The sequence below is a fragment of the Sorex fumeus genome, unplaced genomic scaffold (genome assembly GCF_029834395.1).
Source record: "Sorex fumeus unplaced genomic scaffold, SorFum_2.1 ptg000265l, whole genome shotgun sequence".
Taxonomy (NCBI): domain Eukaryota; kingdom Metazoa; phylum Chordata; class Mammalia; order Eulipotyphla; family Soricidae; genus Sorex; species Sorex fumeus.
The window spans coordinates 8,120,816-8,142,832 of record NW_026606322.1 but is presented as its reverse complement, the minus strand read 5'-3'; the positions used below and the strand labels follow the sequence as shown (position 1 = coordinate 8,142,832).

At 38.0% G+C, this 22,017-nt stretch overlaps 1 protein-coding gene across 1 annotated transcript in view; it reads left to right on the top strand.

The window, feature by feature from the left end:
* The window catches only part of GAP43 (growth associated protein 43), a 101,382-nt gene that overhangs the window by 391 nt on the left and 78,974 nt on the right, over positions 1 to 22,017 (top strand). The gene's annotated exons all lie outside the window — the stretch shown is intronic.

Here is a 22,017-nt window from a genome sequence, read left to right as displayed (position 1 = left end):
GAAATGCGATTTTTTTTCTCTCTCTTTAGTTGTCCGTTCAGCATTGAAGGTCTCTGGTTTTGCGGGTGTGGATAGGGGGGAAAAAAGGGGTGTGGGGGGCATGTGGGCTCTACCTACAAGATGGGGAGGCGATCCTTTATAAAATTTGCAAAAAGGAGGAAAAGCAAGGATGGAGAAGCAACGTTCAGGGTTGAGCACGCTTGTTCCCCGGTGCGATTTTCTCACATGTGCTGCGGGAGAAGGCTTCTTTCCTGCATGTGTGAGCCTCGGATGGGCTCAGGTATTGATGGGGCACCGTGTGAAGGTTTTCTTCATTTATTCTCCAATGAATGAATGAAACCGACTGGGGGGATTTCGAAAGAGAGACGATCTACAGACAGCCCGGGCCGGGGGTGGGGGGATGTGGGGAAACTGGGGGCGTGGAAGGGGGAAAATCCCCTTCCCCAGCTCCGGGGCCGATTGTGCGCCAGCTGGTCGGAGGAGAGGCTGGACCACGCCCCTGGGAGCTTTGGGCTCCGCTGGGATGGCAAAAACGGGCCAGGGTTACCTGTTGGAAATCGGGGCTTTTCTCTCCCCTTGCATCCTCCCCGGGCTTGCCCACGGCCAGAGAGGAGCTAGCATTCGAGATCATAAGCTCGGTGACTCATTTTCGACGGGAAGGCGGAAACATAGAAGATTAGCAAGAATCCGAGAGCCCCTTCCTCCCCTCCCCCACTCCCCACTCCCCATTCCCCGAGGTTTTTCCTTCCGTTTCAGAATTGCTCACTTCTTTCTTGAAAGACATTCAGCAAGTTGATTGGGGAAGTCAGGGCTGGGGGCAGGGGCGGTGGTAACTCCCTTATCCCGGTGCTACGGACTGGACTGTGCCCTGGTATTTCCCCCAGCCCAAGCTTGCACACGTTTATTGGAACAGGTTTGAGTGATTTTTGGGAGAAGGTGAAAGAGGAAGATTGAGGGTGGGGCAGGGGCCGGGTCGTGTGTGCTTGGCGTGTGTGCCGTGCCTGTGGGAAAGGAGGCAGACGTGGCCCGAAAATTAAAATAAATAAATAAATATATAATACATTATATATATATATACATATATATATATCTTAGATCGATTGATTTAAGAGCCAGGTGCAAAGCATATAGAATTTGGGCATGACTGCCATACAGGTAATAAACGTTTGTCATCCGTTTACTGAATCCGAATTGGGATGCAGAGGGGAGGGACAAGAAACTGTCTACCAGCTTTTGCACATTTAGCCAGCGCCCTGGAAGGAGGGAGGGGTGGGGAGTGAGGATGGGGGACGAGGAAGAGGAAGGAGCAGTGAAATACCAGAGCAGTGGGTGGGGAGAGACATGGCAAAAATAAATAAATAAATAAATCGCAGGCGCCTAGGTTTTGTACCAGGGTATTTCTGATCTTTTTCCTTGCCTTGTCTTCCTTCTAGTCCTTCAATGCAATAGATACAGGTGTCTATGTTCAGATTCTATCAAAAATAGCACTCTGAGGTTGCCCCACTGGTGATCGGGGGGAAATAAAATTTAGGAAGGAAGAGTTCTAAGGGAGTCAGGGCTATTCATTCAAGAAGCTTTCTTTTGTAAATCCAAGTGCTTCAGTCTACAACTTTTCACCTCCCTCCAGACACATACATGTATATGCATGTATATACATGTCCCTTCCGACAAAAGGGACTCTGCTGCCTTCACTCAGATTCTCTATCACAGACATAACCCTACATATTCCCTTGATTGCGCAGTGAGGAAGCTGAAATGGTGTGTTTCAAGAGGGATGGAAATTCATATGTAAATGTGTGTAGCAGCCGCATACTTAATGTATAACGATCAGATCATGCATGTGCTCTGTATGGCTTCCACATGCCTGCATCACAATTTACATTGAAGAAACGAGATTGGGAGGAATCAAAATTGTCCTATTTCATCCATACATTTTGTGCACATATCCTATTACTGTGTGAAATGATCATGCTTGCTACTTAACACGGTTGGATGTCATTCATGTAAGTCAGTGTTTAGGATGCCATTAAATCAGACTGAAGAAGCCGGTATATTCAGGGCGTGGGCTCCACACTCCATGGGCTGGCATTTATATATCATGAGTACTTCACTCTCATACACAGGTTTCTAGCTTGTGGTGAAATGATCTTATGTCATTTGTGGAAGACTCAAATTGCGTTTTCCTTCATCTGGCATCTAATCAGCATCCTAGTCCTTAACCAGGAATAAAAAAAGGGCAAAAACCTGCAAAGGTCTAAACTCTGCCACACCCATGAAATCCAGCAGAAATGTGGGAGGGGGCTGGAGGGATTGCACTTCCTTCCTCTTCCACTTGAGCTACATAAAGAAGCAGTTCTAGGATTTCTGACTTGTACTACATTACCAGTGAAGAAAGCATAAATGTGTTTTATTAGCCATTAATTACCTCTATTGATTATTATAGTTGAAAGACAAGAATGGGCGTGGAATGGAGATAAGGAGATGAAAAAGGCGTGTTCAAAGAAACACTAAAATAAAAGAACTGCTGAGATTGCATTGGTCCCTGATTTTCAAATATCTTGGGGCTAACTTTAAATAGCTTAATTACCATGCGAATTGCAGATGATGAAAAACTTGCAAGATGTGATCTTTGTCCACAGGGCAAGAAAATGAGGTGTTCCCTTTGTTTAAGAATTAAAGGACTTTAATTTATAACTGAAGGCTAAAGATTACCAGTGCTAGCAGGCCCCCTCCCTCTCTCCCCACCAGTTCAACCTCTCAAATCTGCCTTTTTTTCATACAACAAATAATTCTTATTTTAGAGAACGTGATCTGTGGCTTAGAATCCCAACCTTGCAGGGTGAGAGAGGTGTGGAAAGATGCAGCTTTCTGCCTGGTGTGGATTATTCCTCCCTAGTGATGAATTGGATTCCACCTAAATCTCTCTGAGCCACACCCAGTGTCACCCAGAGACTAAGTGGAGTCATTGAACAGAGGCATTCTACTTACTATAATTGAAACTTCATTTATTAAGATGACTTCTACCACATATCTTCAAATTTTATCATAAAAGGAAATCATTAAAATGACTTTTTCCTCTTCTGCCAAATAGTATGGACTTGCAGAAAGCCTTAAAAAAAATACGTGGCATGTACAGAAATGGGTTTACTTCTGGTGTCTATAATTTATTCTAGCCTATACCAGGCTGCAGACATATCAGCACTGCTCTTTCGTGCTGAAACTCCGTAACTCTGAGCCTCCACCCCTACCCCAGCCCATGCTGAGGTGACTGGGATAAGAAAACGTAGAGTTAATTTTCTCTCTTGCTGAGCTGGCAAAACTACAGAAACCTCCTTTCATGTTTTATGCTAAAGGGCAGAGTTCCTGTTCAGTGAGGGAGAGTAGCTGAATCTCCTTTGCCTCTGTCAGTGAAACTGTCAGTATTATGCCTGGGGCTGATTAATCTACATACTTCAGTTTTACCTGACACCCATAAGAAAGGGGAGGGAGGTTCATATATTAACCAAATGTTCATCTTGTTCATATTGATAAAGTAAGACAAGTCTGAAATATTCCTCTATTAAAGGAACCTTTCGAAGGATGTGCATACAGGTTATCTCCAGAGAACAGGCTGCTTTTAACTGTGTACTCCCTGTTACTTCCCTGCAAGCTTCCAGAGGAGTGGCATTCAAGCAATCAAGCTGTCGGCTGTCAAATAAGTGATGGTGGGCAGAAATTCTCCCTCTGCATCATTGCACTTCCTAGAGATCTCTGAGTTTTGGGAAAGAGCACTATCCTGAGAGTCCTTAGCACACACCATTGACTGATACCGTGATCTTAAATAAATTGCATAATCTTGGACTTTAATTTCCTGTTCTAGAATGGGACTGAAAAACAGAAATCAGGGGGTAGATAACTGAAATGGGCCCACATGCCTAGGATGTGTGGGGCCCTTAATTTGATCCCTGGGACCTCATAGCGAGTATCTTTAAACCACATGGAACCCTGGGCCCCAGCTGAGGTGCTACTGATCACCTCTTGGTAGCCCCTCAGCACCACCAAACAGAGTAACAAACCCCCAAACCATCCCTCTTACCTTAGAGGGTTTCTATGGGTATTGAACAAAATCAATGTGCAGGTAAAAGTCAACCCAGATGTAAGAAATTTTTCTCCCCCAGTTTTGCAACATAAGATTTGGTTTAGGATTGCTGTTCCTCAGTCTTTGAGTGACTGTTTTTCCTGCCTTTTCTTGTTCAAAGTAAGTAGTTCATTCATTCATAGTTATTTATAACTGGTATCGCTGAGTTCTTCTTCCTCTGTTGTTTTGTGTTTGTTTGTTCTGCTTTTTGTTTGTTTTTTCCTCTCTAGAATCTCATTCCACCATGTCCTACTCTCTCTTAAGATTTCACCCATTTAGATTGGGAGCTAGCTCTAAGGCATGCTGGACACTACTGAGGCCTGATCTCCAACAGACACACCTCCCCCAAATACCATCAGGAGACCCCCAAGCACTGCTGGGCCCGAGCATCATGACATCACAGCTCCCCCCAAAGACACCATCTTTGCTTTATTAACTCTTTCCACATAGTCCATGAATACACTCATTTATCTTCTATCTCATAGAACCCAATTCTGAGTCTATGTTCCTATCTCTATAGTGATCTGCCTCATCTTCTTTTCCGAATGAAGTTCTGAAGTGTTCTCCATCATCCTTTCCTCTTCATCACTCCCCATTCACTAGTCCATCTAATGTAGTAAGTTTTCTCTTCCCATAAATTTATTTAAAAAATTTAGCTTATTTTAAAAATTCTGAAAATGACATTATCACCAGATAATCTTCATTTGTGCCTTTACTGTTATCTCACTGATGTAGTTTTCTTAAATGCTTATTTGTACAAGTCTTTTGAAAGTCCTTTTTCTTGCCTCTTATGAGAGGGATATCATTCTCTACCTTCTTGGGTAGGCACGTCATTTTCAATATTCTTTGCTTCCTTCCTTCTCGCTCTCCCCCAAATTTCACCTACAGTATCCATTTGTATTTTCTTGATCCATTTCTATTTTCACTCCACTCACTAACTATAAGTAATCTTACCCATACCCAGAGTTTTAACTACGCATGCAATTTTCAAATACATAAATGGGGCATTTCTTCTGAGTTTCTGGTCCACAAATAATTCTTTGTATTTTAGAGATAACCCCACTCATCTTAAACACAGTCAAATTCAACTTCTAATTTGTACCACACTTAAGTCTTTCTCCAAATTCCTACCTATATGCTATGGCACCATTTACCACCAGATTCAAGAACCTAAGAAATGTTGTAAATATAGCCTTCATTTCAGTCTCCACATTCAGCCACTAAAATTTTTATACTAATTTGACAGATTTTACATGTATTCTTGTGCTTTTCAACTCCACCACAAGAAACCTGGTTCAGACATCTCATCTTATATGAACTCCCTACCTCCATCTTGCTCTCCTTGAATTCTTCTTGCAACACACTTAATCTTTACATAGCATAAATGTGGTGGTATTATTTTCTTTATTAAAACGCTCTAATACTTTTTGTAACGACACTATATTTTCTGCCATTGTCTCATTATTATATCACTTATTGTGCTGTAGAACATTTTATTTTTTGTTTATATACTGGTGTCCATATGAAAACTGTGAAAGGGGAAAAGTAGAAAATTAGCTCTTTTTTTATACCTACTACAAGGTATAGAACATAAAATCTTAACTGTAGATAATTTATACTAAATAAACACAGATCCGTGTTTATAGCTTCTTATGTTGTGGCATAGCCAAATGGACTGACCCAATAGTAGATTTTTTTTTTCAAACCTATGGCATCAAACTTTGATGTGAAGTTGTCCAATATATCGGAATTTGTCAGGTTGAATGAACCCATTTATAGTGTGTTTCTCAAAAACAACTGTTTAAAAGTAACTCATAACTAAAACTGTTTCTTTGATATGATCCCCTACCAACCATCATACCAGTTCTACCTTTTAAGGTTAACAGAACCAAGTAAGAAACATATGATTAGAATAGTCTTAGATCTTGTGTCCTTTCTTGAGGCCCCAAGGCCTGTTGCTTTGCTCTATACATACTTCAAGTAGACCCTGATCAATGTCTCTCTATCCTTAGTTGATTTATTTCATTGATCAATAAATGCATGAAATACTCGTCTGTACTCCAGGGCCTGTGTTTAAAAATTCATTTTATCTTTATTTGAATTCTTTTCCTTTCCACTAAGAAGAAATTTACATGGAAATAAAGGGAGGTTGATTGGTAAGTACTCCCTTCAATATTTGCTAAATGAACAAGAACCAGATCAATTATTTTTTTTCTTGCATTGAATAAACTGAAGAATTTCATCACTGAATTAGGACTGTTGTAACCAAAATTGCCAAGATATGACAAACTAAAAGCACAGTTTTCATGAAAATACTGTTTGCCAGACTTTAAGTAGTTTATGCTTCTTGACTAATTTGGCATGGCCTTGCAAAGAATAGTAAGACAAAATTTGATGTTAGTCTTTAACCATTAAGGGTGGTAAATATTTCCATCACAATCTAATTCTAGATGATTTCTACCACTTCACTTTTCTTCCCTTCTCATATCTTAAGGATTTTTCTGATTGGTTAGTATCAGGTCTTGGTAGAGTTTTGTGTACAGGATTAAAAAAAAAAAAACTCTATGAAAAAGCTGTCACTTCCAAATATGCATTTTATAAAAAATGGATGTTTTCAATTTTGTCTGGCACACTTATCTTCTTAACAAAAATATTGATTTAAGAATAAAAGTTAAGGGGCTGGCGCGATAGCACAGAGGTAGGGCATTCGCCTTGCATGCGGCAGACCCGGGTTCGATTCCCAGCATCCCATATGATCCCCCGAGCACCGCCAGGAGTTATTCCTGAGTGCAGAGCCAGGAATAACCCCTAAGAATCTCCGGGTGTGACCCAAAAAAAAAAGCAAAAAAAAAAAGAATAAAAGTTAAAAAGAAGAACCATAATGATGAAGCATTAGGGAGGTGCTGAGGAAGAAAAACCAGTACTTTGTGTTTATTTGGATCTGAATTTAAATAAATGCCCACTCAATTCTATTGGTCCTCCTCATTAGGTAATGATACAAATTACAATTCTTTCAAATTTCATGTATGTATAAGAGTGACACACTTGTAACAAACACAGATCATAATAAGATGTGACCCTCCATATTTCCTACCCTCAGTTATAGAACTTATTTTTTAAAATGTTTGTTTAATATCTTGTTTCATGTCTTTGTAGTGGAAAAAAACCCTTCCCCTCTGAATTCTAGACCTGGCTCTGCCAATTGCTTTTCATGTAAACTTGGGTAAGTAACTTACTGTGTTTGAGCCATAGCTTATCAACTTATGTAGTACTCATGTAAAAGAGAATTCTGTCTTGCCTTTTTAAAAACTAGATTGACATGAGACTCAAATAAAGCAATAAGAATAAAAGTACTTTGTAAATGTGAATTAATCAAGAATTCAGTTATTAAAACCTAAAGTATTCATGAGTCTATGCATAAAAGTACCCCTACTCTGTTCTAACGCAGGCATGCACACATGTGTGTACATGTGTGCAGACAACTCACTTGCACACACACACACACAAACACATTCTATTTCCATTCATTCTCTCCTATTCTCTACAGAGTAAATATTGTGTTGACAGAATAGTAATTGACTTCATCATATTCTCTGAAAACTTCAGTGACACAATTTAAATGGCAAATATTCAAATTATCATAGCATCCCAAGAATCAGTTCAGACGCTTCACAAACATCTCTCCTTTTTCATTTTAAAATCTTTTTCTGCTTTAGTCATTTTTTACTTTTAGATTCTTTTCTCCTATTTGCTAAGTCAGCTGCCTATTTCCTGTAACTATTGCAACCCCACCTCACCTCCAAATTGGGTTCTCAGCACTAAGAATATCAGGCATGCTGTGCTCACATCCATCACCCGAGGGCCCAGTCAGGCAGAAAAGTCAAGAAGGAATGTGGCACTGGCTGGGAATCTAAAAAAGGGGATGCAGCCTGGTTGAGAATTTAAGGATTGCTCCTTAAGCATCATTTCTTAAAAACGTCAAGATCCTTCATCTTATCAGAAAATAATATTAATCTTTTTAAAATAGTACTATACAATCCTGGGCTGGAGCAATAGCACAGCGGTAGGGCATTTGCCTTGCACGCAGCCGGCCTGGCCAGCCGGGTTCGATTCCTCAGCCTCTCTCAGAGATCCCGGCAAGCTACCGAGAGTATCTCACCTGCACAGCAAAGCTACCCGTGACATATTCAATATGCCAAACACAGTAACAACAAGTTTCACGATGGAGACGTTACTGGGCCTGCTCAAGCAAATCGATGAAGGAGGACAGTGACAGTGACTATACAATCCTGAAACTTTACCAACCAACTCTAAATGCCGTGAATATTTTTCTAAACTTTCATGATCATTACACTGGATATTTTATTTATTCTGGGTCCATAATTGACTGTGATAAGTAACTGATTTAACATAGAAAAATATACTAAATTTTATACAAGTGATGCATTTTGTAATCCAAAGACTATTATTTATTAATGTATGGGTAATAATTAAATTTGGGGTCATGGGGCTTGGGGTCACACCAGGCTGTACTCAGAGTTTACATCTGGCTCTATGTTAAGTGATGACTCTTGGCAGTACTCAGGGAACCATATGTAGTGCCAGGGATCAAACATGGACCAGCCACATGCAAGGCAATTTGCCTTATGCCCTGTACTATCATTCAGCCACTGAGTAAATTTTAAGTTTAATAATTGAATTGTTTATACAATAAATTTTATTTATGCTATGAGTCAAAACACCCAACAAACTGGCAGGCTACCGAATGTAACCTGCCCACACAGCAGAGTCTGGCAAATTCCCCGTGGCGTACCCAATATGCCAAATACCAGTAACAATGATGGGTCTCATTCTCCTAAAGAGCCTTGAATATAGCACTAATCTCAGGGCTAGGATGAAGGAGACGTTACTGGGGCCTGCTCGAAGCAATCGACGAATATGAGTCAAAACATTTTCATAGAAATACTGATATCATAATTTTTTGTGTCTTGAGTCACACCTCACAGTGTCCAGAAGCTACTTCTGGATAAGTGCTTGGCGGATCACACCCAGAAATGCTCAAGGATCTGTCCTGGGTCTCCTGCAAGCAAATCGGGTGCCCATTGAGTTATCACTCTAGCCACTTTCCAATATTTTCTTAAATACTTTCATAATGGGAACTTACCTAGAGTCGAAAGACATGTCACTGTAATTTATAATTTCACAATATTATTATAATTGATTATATAACTGATTAAATTGGTCATAATCAATTATAATAGTTATTATAATTGAAACGGGAGGAGGAATTATGAAATAGAAACACTATGGGGTTTTTTTTGTTTCTTTTTATTAAATCACTGTGAGATAGACCCTTACAAAGCTGTTCATTATTAGGTTTCAGTCTTACAGTGTTACAACATCCATCCCTCCACCAGTGTACATTTCCCTGCACCAGTGTCCCCAGGTTCCCTCCCATCACCTCCCACCCCACTCACTTCCACCCTGCCTCTATGGTAGGCACTTCTCTATCTATCTATCTTCTCTCTCTCTTTCTCCTTTTGGACATTATGGTTTGCAATAAAGATAGTTAAACATTGTCATGTATATCCCTTTACCTACTTTTAATGCTCAGTTATTGTGCAGTGTGATCATTTCCAACTATTATTGTCATATTGGTCCTTTCTCTTACCTACCCTCCACCCCACATACTCTTGTGGTAGGTTCCAACCATTGACCAGACCTCCTAGTCCTTATATTCCCTGGCCTTGGAAATTATTAGTCTTCTACTATATATTTTTATATACCACAAATGAATGCAGTCATTGTATATCTGTCCATCTCCTCCTGACTCATTTCATACTCTCCTTGTCCATCCATATATAAGCAAAATAAATACTCTCCTTGGTATTGAGTTATAACCCTCTAGTAAAAATTATCACATATACATTTGACCACAGATTGCTCAGACCTTATTTCTGAATGTCTTCTAGAAGACACACAAACCCAAGATGAATGAATTTAAGAAAGCATCAAGAAGATTGGACACTAGTATTCTTAAGGTTATTAATCATGTTTTGGACAAATTTTAGGCTGTTTCTTCACTTATTGGGAATAAAATATTGATTATTGACTAAAAAACTGAAAGGATCAATTTTGTCATCATAAGTATTTTCCCATTTTGTTAAATTCTTACTTTTAGTAATTGATGGTATTCCTGTGATTTCTACAATTCTTCATTATCATTTGATTTCATTAAATACTGATCAGTTCATGTACAAACTGTACATGAAGTACCGTATATTAAATATATCTATCAAATTGTTACTTTTATTGAACTTGGACATATTATTATAAATCCGTTAATGAAGACATAACTGTAAGAACCAAAGGAAACTAATAATAAAATTAAATTTTTCATAATCCAATATTTACAGACACTAAAATATCTTCTTCCTTTCATTCTTTGTTGTCACCTCAGAAAAAGTGTTATCTTAAACTAATCATATTCTCTCTAGGTTAGACCTCTGTCTGACTTATTTCATTAGACCTCAGTCTGACTTACTCATGATAATATCTTTTGGAGATACTAACACATTTTCAGTTTCCAACTCAAAACATGGATATAACTGATCACTTAATAAAGTTTGTTCAGGGTGCTGTACTTCCCATTGCCAAATTCTGTTTGAAATATCTTCCAAATCTGTTTATTTCTTCTTTTGCTAATCGTCCTCAATCAGCATTCTAGAGAGAACCAAACTCTAACGCCCTAAGGCTTCAAAGTTCATAAGCATATTTAGTACATTGACCTATTTCTTTTGCATGTACTAGTTATACACAATCTGTGTGAGAACTGAAAAAACAGTCACTCATCATATTTTGTGTGTTTGGATGAGAAGCCCCCAAAGCCAAATACTGGATAGTTAGAAAAATTCTTTGCTTTAGGAATCAGCTCTGCTTATTTTTGCTGATGATCTTCAACTTCTTTTTTGTTCCTCAAAATTTTAATGATTCTTACTTCATTAGAGGGGTAATTCTATTATTTATTTATAACTTTTTCAAGGTTTCTCATAATCTCATATCAATCTCCCACTCTTGCTTTACTTCCTGCTGGTCTGTCATTGACAAGACTAATAAATGTAAACAATTTTAATCTTTCTGGTCATTTAATTTTATATCAACAAAGAAGTTATCTTTAACACTGTACAACTTATAAAATAATGTACTTTATAATAAAATTCCTCATCCACTTTGGCATTCTATTCCAGCTAGTCTCCGTAGGAATTTAAGTATCAGTTTCACCATAATTTTGTTAACTCTTTCCACTGCTTGAAAAATTTCCTCAGTCTCATTCATCCAAGTCCCAAGATCTGATTCAAGAGTCACTATATTAGTAAAGGCTCTTCAGACAACCACAATTCTCTCTGACTTCCGTCCCTCTATTCAATGAAACATACTAGTTGTTCTGTTTCTTTGTTTCATGGCTTTCGTCAACTAGAACCTTTCATTGATTACCCATTTGGATTTGTACACAGCTGATTTGTCAAACATACTTTATGAATTCTTTGAAGATTAGGTATTGAGTTGATTGCCAGGATCCTAAGAAAAACATATTTGCTGACATGCTCATAGTTACTTTGTGGTAACTCCATATTAGGCTCCAACACAGTGTAAAACACAATTAGCTGACTCCATCAAGTCTTAGAAATACAAGTGAAACTATTTTGAATGACCCCTTTGTGACATCAAAAACCGTGAATCATGCTTTCTCTTGAATTTCTTTACTTGGCTGCCATGACACCTATTTCTGCTGACTTTTTTATTCTCCTATCTTTTTTGTTCTATACTTCTTTTTGTTTAATTTTGTTGCTTTTTCTCCATCAACCTATGCATAGTTCAGGATTTTTCCAGACATTTGTCCTTACTCTTCTATGTGCTTCTGATCATTATCCCTTCAGGAGTCAGTGTCTCTTTGTTTCCTTAAATTTTATTTTATTAAAGCAGCATGATTTACAAAGTTATTCATAGTTGGGTTTGAGATATACAGTGTTTCATCACTGATCTCACCACCACTATCAACTTCCCACCACCAGTATTCCCAGATTTCCTCTTCTACTCCTCACACCCAGCCTGCCATCTCTTATTATAAGATGTCTGTGTAAAAGGACTGGCATCTTTTTAGGTTTAGTTATTAAAGTTTGTATTTAATTACTTCAATGTTGTTCTCTCTGTGGTTTGGATATTCAACTCTGTTATTTCTTAACACTACCCATTACCTTGCTCCTTTCTCCAAGTTGCTTCAATAACTTTTTAAAATATCTATCAAATGTATGTTTCCCTTATTTGAAAGACTTTAATAGCTTTCTCTACCACTTAGAACCAAAACAAATCTCATCATCACCAAGGCTTATAGGGTCTTACCCAGTGTTGACCTTTCCTCTTTCTTTGGCTTCTTATAACTGTATCCATTTTGATTACTAGGTCTACTGACTTCCTTTAAGCTTTTGAAGCACAAGCCCTTTCTCTTCAAAGCCTTTGCATGTATTTCTTCCTCTGCTCAGAATATTCTCTGTCTCTGTCTCTCTCCCTCTCTCCGCCCCCCCCCCCCCCAACACACACACATCTATGATCAACTCAAGTAGTTCAGGTAATTTTCTAATACATCGTACTACCACTTTTGTTTACTTTTAGAATTGATCTCAGTGATAATAACACTGTTCTCCCATTTTCATCAATTTTCTCAAGTGGGCACCAGTAACTGTGAGACTTGTTACTGTTTTTGGCATATAGAGTACGTCAGGGTATCTTGCCAGGCATTGCCCTGCTAGTGGAATACTCTCGGTAGCTTGCCAGGCTCTCTGAGAGTGGCGGAGGAATGGAACTTGGGCCAACTGCGTGCAAGGCAAATGCCCTACCCGCTATGCTATCGCTCTGGCTCCTCAATGATCCTACAAAATGTAATGTCACTTGTTAATTTTCTATTGAGTACATATATCCTAAGACTTTATTTTTTCTTCTTGTGCCACACCTGATGATGCTAAGGGGTTAATCCTGGCTCTACACTCAGAAATTACACTTAGCAGTACTTGGAAGACCATGTGGGATGCCAGGATTGAACTGGAGGACCATGTGGGATGCCAGGATCGAACCCCGGTAGGCTGTGTGTGAGGCAATCACTCCATTCTGCTAAACTATCTCTCCATCCCTTTCTCAGACTTTTAAAACACCACTCCTCTTTATAAACCATGCTCTCTGTAATCACACAATTTTATGGAATAACCCATGATATTTGATTCTTTATTCCTTTAAAAACTATATTTTGTTCGAATTTTTTTCTTTCTCTTATTTTCTATGTAGCACTGCACTGTTCTCCTGTTGTTCATCAATTTGCTCGAGTGGGCACCAGTAACATCTCACAACAGATTGTGAGACTTGTTGCTACTGTTTTGGGCATATAGAATACATCACAGGGAGCTTGCCAGGCTTTACTGTGTGGGCGAGATACTCTCGGTAGCTTGCCGGGCTCTCTGAGAGGGGCAGAGGAATCGAACCTGGGTCGGCCATGTTGGCCATGTTGGCCTTACCCACTGTACTATCGCTCCAGCCCCCATTTTCTATGTATCTTTTATTTATTTCCTAAACACAGTAGGAGTCAGGGCAGGTATAACAATCCTCTCTTTTGTACTATCATTGTGCCTGAGGTATACCTTTACTATAGTACTCGATAGACTTTATAATATGCATCCACTTATATGTCTGTCTTTTATTTGCTATACTTGGAAATCCTTTGGCGTGCAAATCATTTTTCACATAATCTCTCTGTGTAATTCAAGTTCCATAATTTACATATAACACCCTCCCATTAAATAGGAGTTGAGTACATGAAGGCTAAACAAACAAACAAATATTAGTGTGTAGTATAAATATGTAATTCTAAAATTTGGTTAATTCAAAGTAAAATGTAACCTAATTTCTACAGCTTAACTATGGAACCTGCCCATTCTGACTCAGTATAATTGGGTATCTAATAGATACCTCACACAGAGCTCAGACCACAGAGACTTGGAATTTACCCAAGTGGTACCAGCTGGTGGTTTCAACAAATGATATTCCCCATTCTGAAAATGCAGAGATATTTTAACATAGAAAGATAACAATGCTTAAGGCAGTGAACTTTATATGATCTTGACTAAGGATGAGTTTACAATATGTAACTATAGTGTTAGCACATTAACCTGTGCTAACTAAACTTAGTGCTCAATTTTCAGCTCTTTCCAAACATTGAACCTGGTGTATTTGGAAGTATTCCCTCAGGAATCCAACAGAGATTTTGTGTTCTTCCTCTTTGTAAATGATATTACTTGAATTGCTTGTACATATACTCTTTCACCTCTTACTTTTTTCATTTTTAGTTTTAAAAAACCATGCACTGTGATGTTTAATTGATGTTTTTCCTGGTTACTGTATATATGCCAGCGCACATTCATCTGTCTTATGTCATTGTACTTCTCTCCAAATTGATAAAAGAAAGAAAGATAACAGTAGATTTGTCTACAGAGGAATGAAGAAACAAATGACCAGATAATCATTGACCTATCAATGATTATGTTGTATACACACAAAAACATACTATTCTTTTGGTAGAGTGAAGCTCAGAAGAAAACGGTACCTTGTTTGGAATTTTAGAGAGGGAGAGAAATATTCTTCAAATTCCATTCCCTTTTTAAGAACACTTATGGGAATCAAAGAGAAAAAAATTAGTTCATGGCCATTTGGGTAACTAGGTTCTTTTGAGTGAAAGCAAAATATAGAACTTAAATTAACTTTTTTTTAATCTGAAAGGGAAACTTATATTTTTCAGGAAGTGATATTCTAACTTTCAAGCTGGTAACTTACAAAACAAACTTTTAAAGCACATCTAATTTAAAGACTAGAGTAGTGTTCACTCTAAAATAAAATTTAGGAAGGACCAAAAGAACATAATTTTCCAGCTTAGGGAATGGATGACATAAGGTAGGCAAGATGAAGCAGACTTCAGTTGAAAAAAAAATGAGTCACTTTTCTCAGTTGTACATTTTTTATTTTGGTAATTATGTGGGAGGTGGAAAAAAATGCATGAGTAGTTTGGGTTTCTGAAAGTAGATGAGAGAAGCAAGTAGTCAACATTGAAGAGGTTGGTTTGGTAGTATATAGTGGAACTTTGAAAGAACCACCAGACTTGGGTGGAAATCTTGGAGCCATTTCTACCAAGTGATTTCTAGAGAGTTCATTTTTGCTTCCACAGACCCTTTCAACTTTCTGTAGCCTGTGTGTGTGTGTGTGTGTGTGTGTGTGTGTGTGCATGTGTGCGTGTGTGTGTGTGTGTGTGAGAGGTTGTGTATGAATGTGCACATGGGTGCACACTTGAAAGCACTGAAAATTGATCCTAGGGCATTACACATGATCCACACATGATCTCTACTGCTAAATTAAACACTCCAATCCAATCCTAGGACATTCTACATTTTATTTTTTACAATAATCTTATATTTCAGAAACAGTCAACAAATCTGGATTATTGTTCTTAAAATTTTAGCCAATTTTTCTGGATCTGAGTTTCCTTTGGATTTCAGTGAAGAATTATGTTGATTGGTATTATGATGGTAAAAGAAAATTCAAGAACAGGCTGATTAGAGGGTGAAAATGTATAGAGATATTTTCTATACTTTGCAGACTATTATTTTCCAACATTAAACGATCCTTTTTTTTCCCACCTGATATTGGGTGTGTAGTTTAAACTATTAAGGACCTATTAACTAGACATTATCTAGTTACTTTTAAACTTCTTTTTAGCCTCAAAACATTTTTCTCACATATTTTACAGAATCCTAATGCATAATACAAATGTAAAGTATATAGCAATATGTAAGGCAGCCTTTCGTGATCCAGAGTTCAGTTTGGTCAGCTAGTCACTTCTACTCTCTTCTGAGGTGCCTTTAAGAAAGTCTAGGGAACAGAATGTTGGAAAACTGATGTACATGCAATCCTTCAAGGTGTAGAGGTCTAGATGTTGGCAAGTCCTGTACTCAAGTTCAAAAGAACTGAGCTGAGTTTCTTCCTGTATTGATGCTGCTTCCATTGGAGGGATGAAATATGACCATACTTTCAATCTAGATAATCTTGGACAGGCCCCTTCTGTTTTCTGAAGTCAGCACTTATGTGGTTCATTGAGGGAGAGGGTTCTCTTACAAATGAGGATGGGGTGGGGGTTGCCACAGGGGAAGAAGGGGAGAGGAAAGCAGGAGGATAAGCCCATAAGGCACTTCCCTTGCTCAGGGCTGACCCACATTCAGTCACAGCTTTTATCCCACATGGGCCTCTTTGTGTAAGCCCTGAGCACAGTTGCACGTGAACCAAGAAAGAAAATCAGGATGGATTTGCACTTTTCTCTTATAATTTGTTCTCATTGTTTTAGTTTTCTTTATTATCAGGACTGATTTGGGGACAAAATACTTTCTTCTAATATTTAATGGAAACTGTTTATTCATCTAACAAATATTTATCACCAGCTGAGCTAGAAACTATGTATAGTGCTGGAAAATATAGAGATAATTTTTATTTTAAAAGACTAGTAGACTTTAGACGACTTTTTTAACAGATTTTTTAAAGACAAGAAACAATCAACTCTTTACCTCAAGTAGTATAAAATATATTGTGGTAGACTTTTTCTCTTTGGAGAAGCCTGTGTTCCCTTTAGAATATGAATACAAATCTCTCTCTCTCTCTCTCTTTCTCCTCCCACCTCTCTCTTTTCTCTTTCCTCACATTTATGTAAATTTATTTCAATAAAAACTATTCTGCTGGGAGCTGGAGAGATACTCATCGGGTAAGGCACTTGCATGTGGCTTCCCTGGGTTCAATCCCTGGCACCCCATATGTTCCCACTTGCACTGCCATAAGTAATCTCTGAGTACAGAGCCAGGAGTAAAACCTGAGTAAAAAACAAAAACAGGGGCTAAGAGATCATACAGTTGGTAGGGCTCTTGCCTTGCACAAACCAACCCTGGTTTGATTCTTAGCATACCATATCTTCCTGCAGCCTAGCCAGGAGTGATTCCTGAGTGTAGAGCCAGGAGTAACCCCTAAGTATTGATTTTTGTGGCCTCCAAACCAGAAGAAAATGTAAAAGAACACAACGAAAAAGCATATATAGTATAATATTATATGTTTTATATACTGTATATATACTATATAAGAGTGTGTATATATGTGTGTGTGCATCTCTATATCTATATCCATCCATACATATAAATATATATATAGATGTATATATATGGGTAGACCTGTCAATTAAAATATCTGTTCTTGAATGTGATGTTAATATCAGGTGTATTTGTCTAATTGTTCAGGAGTTTTTCATTAAAGAAATATTCTAGTGTTTCTTCTGTAGATGTGACGATCCAACCAAACTTGAGAGTGAGATTTTAAAAAGAACTTTTATAATGTTTAGACTTAAATTTCACAACTCCATTGATTTTGGGGGAGGGGCAAGGGGGCTTCCCAGGCAGTGCTCAGGAGCCCTCAGGAGCTCTCAGTGATTCTTGGTCTGCTTGGCCAGAGGTTCAATGCAGGGACCTGAGGATCAGTCCCCACAACTCCAAAATTTTAAGAATTAAACCTATTGAGGATAATTTAAAAATTTAGACATGCCTCCGGTATACAGTAAGTACTTAATGTTATCTATTCTGTTATTCATTTTTGGTAGTGTTATTTTTTATTGATTGTTCATTAAAGATCTTAGAAAGAGAAAAGCACAGTAAAATGTTAAAAAAAAAAATTTAAAAACACTTCCAGGTACAAATTTTCTAAATACAAAATAAATTCACAGTTTACTTTGAATGTCGAATAAATATCTAGTTAAAACACTCAGACATATTGATTATCTCTTTGCTAAATGAATGCTATCTTTAATTATCTTTTGACAGGATTTTTAGAAAAAATAAGGTAAGGTAAAGGTAAAGGCCCTCCCGTTGATCGTCAATTTGCTCGAGCAGGCCCAGTAACGTCTCCATTGGAGACTTTGTTGTTACTGTGTTTGACATATCAAATACTCTCGGTAGCTTGCCAGGCTCTCGCACAGCTTTAGGGCATTTGCCTTACAAGTGGCCAACATGGCTGACCCGAGTTCGATTCCTCCGCCCCTCTCGGAGAGCCCGGCAAGCTACCGAGAGTATTGGATATGCCAGACACAGTAACAACAAAGTCTCCAATGGAGACGTTACTGGGCCCGCTCGAGCAAATCGATGATCAATGGGAGGGCCTTTACCTTTATAGAAAAAATAGTATCTATATTATTTTAAAAAATATAGAAGTATTTTTTAAAAGGGTAGTAAATAGAAGTAGAAATTTGGACCTGACTTGTACTTGGAAGCTAAAGAGGCCATTGCCTCCAAGAAATTCTAATAATGACTGTCTATTCAAAGATCTATAAATCTTTGAATCTTTAATGTATGATGCAAAGATTCTATAGTAATTATGCTATCTTCAGTGGTGGTGGAATATGAGATTGGGGACGCGAGGCCTATGGAGTTATCTCCTTACATGAGGTTAAGTCAGTGTTCTCATCTTGACTATATATTCTGAGTTCAACTTTCCCAGGTTTCTGCTTCTTCAATTTATTTTTTAAAAATTTAATCTCATCTCTGGCCTTCTCATAAAATAATGGAAAACTCTGATATTATTCTAATCCAGTCTTATTTTTATTGGTAGGACCCAAGAATCTCAATTATATAACACACACACACACACACACACACACACATACATATATTATATATATTAAAAAATGCCCAGATTACAATTTTACCTGTAATATTGCAGCAGCCTTGGGGCTTTCACATTTGCTATTTCTTTCACCTGGAATTTTTTTTTCCACATCTAGTCTCATGAATTGCTCACTTATTACCTAGGGCTCTGCTCATATCTCACTATGTTAACTCAACCAGAAGACTTTCTTTTATTACCCTATGTAAAGTAGCTCCCTTCTATACCACCCTTTTCAGTTCATCATTTTTTTTCCACCTTCCGAGTCCTTGCATCCATCAAAGATTTATTTATTAGAATCTGTTCACAACAATGCCATTCAACTCCATCTAGGCTTCCTCACTCATTTGGTCAATAATATTTTCTGGCACATATTAGACTGCTCAATAGATATTTATTGAATGGGTGAATTTAAATTATACTCTGGCACAGTAAAGTAATAATATGCTACAGCTAATACATGCACTCACCATTCTGCACATCTTTCTTAATTCTCGTTCCTGTCCCTTAATCTTGACTAGTGGCATCCCACATACTTCTTTTCTAACAGTCTAAGAAATGTGGTGCAGTAGATTTTCTAGAATAATGAAAGAGGAATTTGATTCTGCCTACCACTACACAATGCTGCTTTATTTCTCCTTTTCCATTTTAATTGTTTAAATATTTGGGATGTATTCTCCTGCTGTGGTAAATTTATATTCATTAAACTGTCAAATGTGACTTTATTATTTATTTACTTACTTCAGGCACTGCCGTAAGGGGAGATGCTTGCTTTTGCCACTAGTTCCATCTGGCTTTGACTGATTATGGTATTTTACCTGATAGTCTTTGGACAGGACTATCAGGGTGATGAATGGGTGAGAATGGGAGGAGTTCAAACACTGGTTGAGGAAGGATAACAGACCTGTAGCAATAAGTCAGACACTGCGAGGTGTTCCAAACACTGAATAAGATTGAATATCTATCTCACAACCTATTTGCATTCCAGGTTAATCTTCAAAGAGTCAACATAGTAAAAACATACTCAGATAAAAATAGCAAGATCTTCTGGAAAAGATGTAAGTTTCAAGGCAGAAAGAAAAAGAAAAACCTTAAGGTTACTGAGTTTACCATGATTTCACATAGCTGTGGTTTTACTTAAAATTTGGTGTGTATTATTTATTAGGTACTTATAAATGGAGATTAAATATGTATGTATATTTGTACATATACATACATATTTAAAGAGAGACAGGGAAAGATTTCAAAGAACTCTAAGAAAAAAATTGATCTGTGGGAACTGAAAAATAAAATGTATAATGACAAATAGTACAATGGCCAAGCACTGGTTTCTGTGGTTCTAACCTGACTTAGATTTAAAATTTAATCCATCTGGCACTGTCAAAGGCCAAGCTTTACCAGAATCTTTACTTTAGACATAACAGAGGAGAAAACTCTCAATCCAGGGAATCTTCAACATGTCTGAGTACATCTAAAAACTTTATTGAGACTTCCTCTAAAAAAAGCTAATTAATATTTTTTATTGAATCACTGCGAATTACAAAGTTATTCAAATTGAGTTTCAGGAATACAGTGCTCCAATGTCTACTTCCCTTCAATATCCCCAGTTCTTTTTTCCACCCCTCAGCCTGCCTTTATGCAAGAACTTTTTTTTCTTTTAAGTACTGCAATTTACAATACTGTTAACTAATAGGGAAGAAGCTATTATTAAATATTTTATCTTTCCTGAGATTGGACTTCTGAATTCAAAGCCATGAGACTCTGGATTATTTCAGTTTCTCAATAGGTCATATATTACTTTCAAACTATCTCAGAAGGAGAAGGGAATTTACATTATTCATTTATTCACTGAGAACTATTTATTGATTCAGTGCTATAAGTAAAAGAATGTAAATTGAGAATGAGTCAGGTAGGGTTGTATCATCTATAAGATGTATTCACTCTTTTTTATGCCATTCTTGTTAGATGAGAATTTAGTTTTTGCTGGACAACATCTTTTAAGTTTTATATGTTATTATTTATTTATAACATGCTTCAAATGAGAGAAAGCAGGCTAATCTCACTTAAAAGGCTAGTGAGTCCCAACCAAATCTTTGCTTACCACTTCATCATTCAGACGTTAGATATAAAGATCAAAGTAGATCCCTTGAAGTTCTGAACCTCTGATTTAGTGGACTTTCACCTTTGTGTTCTTTCTTCTTCCTGTCAAACTTCACCATACTTGGATGCTCATCCAAAGACAGAAGATAAAAACAAAATTTGGATATTTGTTACTCAATGCATGTTAGTTTACTGGTATGCACAAATATATCACAACTTCTTTTTATTTTTTTCGTCGATTTGCTCGAGCGGGCCCAGTAACGTCTCCATTGGAGACTTTGTTGTTACTGTGTCTGGCATATTGAATACTCTCGGTAGCTTGCCGGGCTTTCCAAGAGGGGCGGAGGAATCGAACTCGGGGAGGCCATGTTGGCCGCTTGTAAGGCAAACGCCCTACCACTGTGCTATCATTCTGGGTAGGGCGTTTGCCTTGCACGCAGCCAACATGGCCGACCCAAGTTCGATTCCTCCGCCCCTCTCGGAGAGCCCGGCAAGCTACCGAGAGTATTCGATATGCCAGACACAGTAACAACAAGGTCTCCAATGGAGACGTTACTGGGCCCGCTCGAGCAAATCGATGATCAACGGGAGGGCCTTTACTTTTACTTACTTACTTTTATTTTTTTTATTTTATTTATTTATTTAATTTTGCTTTTTGGATAACACCCAGCAATGCACAGGGGTTACTCCTGGCTCTGCACTCAGGAATTACTCCTGGTGGTGCTCAGGGGGCCACATGGCATACTGGGGATCGAACACAGGGTGGCTGTATGCAAGACAAATGCCCTGCCCACTGTGCTATCGCTCCAGCCCCTGTCACAACTTTTTTTTTTTTTATTAGTGGAACACCATGAGGTACACTTGTAGATTTACAAATTTTTGTGCTTGGGTTTCGATTATACAATGATCAAATACCCATCCCTCCACCAGTGCCCATCCTCCACCACCATGGATCCCAGTATCCCTCCCACACCCATCCCCCCATCCCACCCTGCCTCTGTGGCAGGGCATTCCCTTTT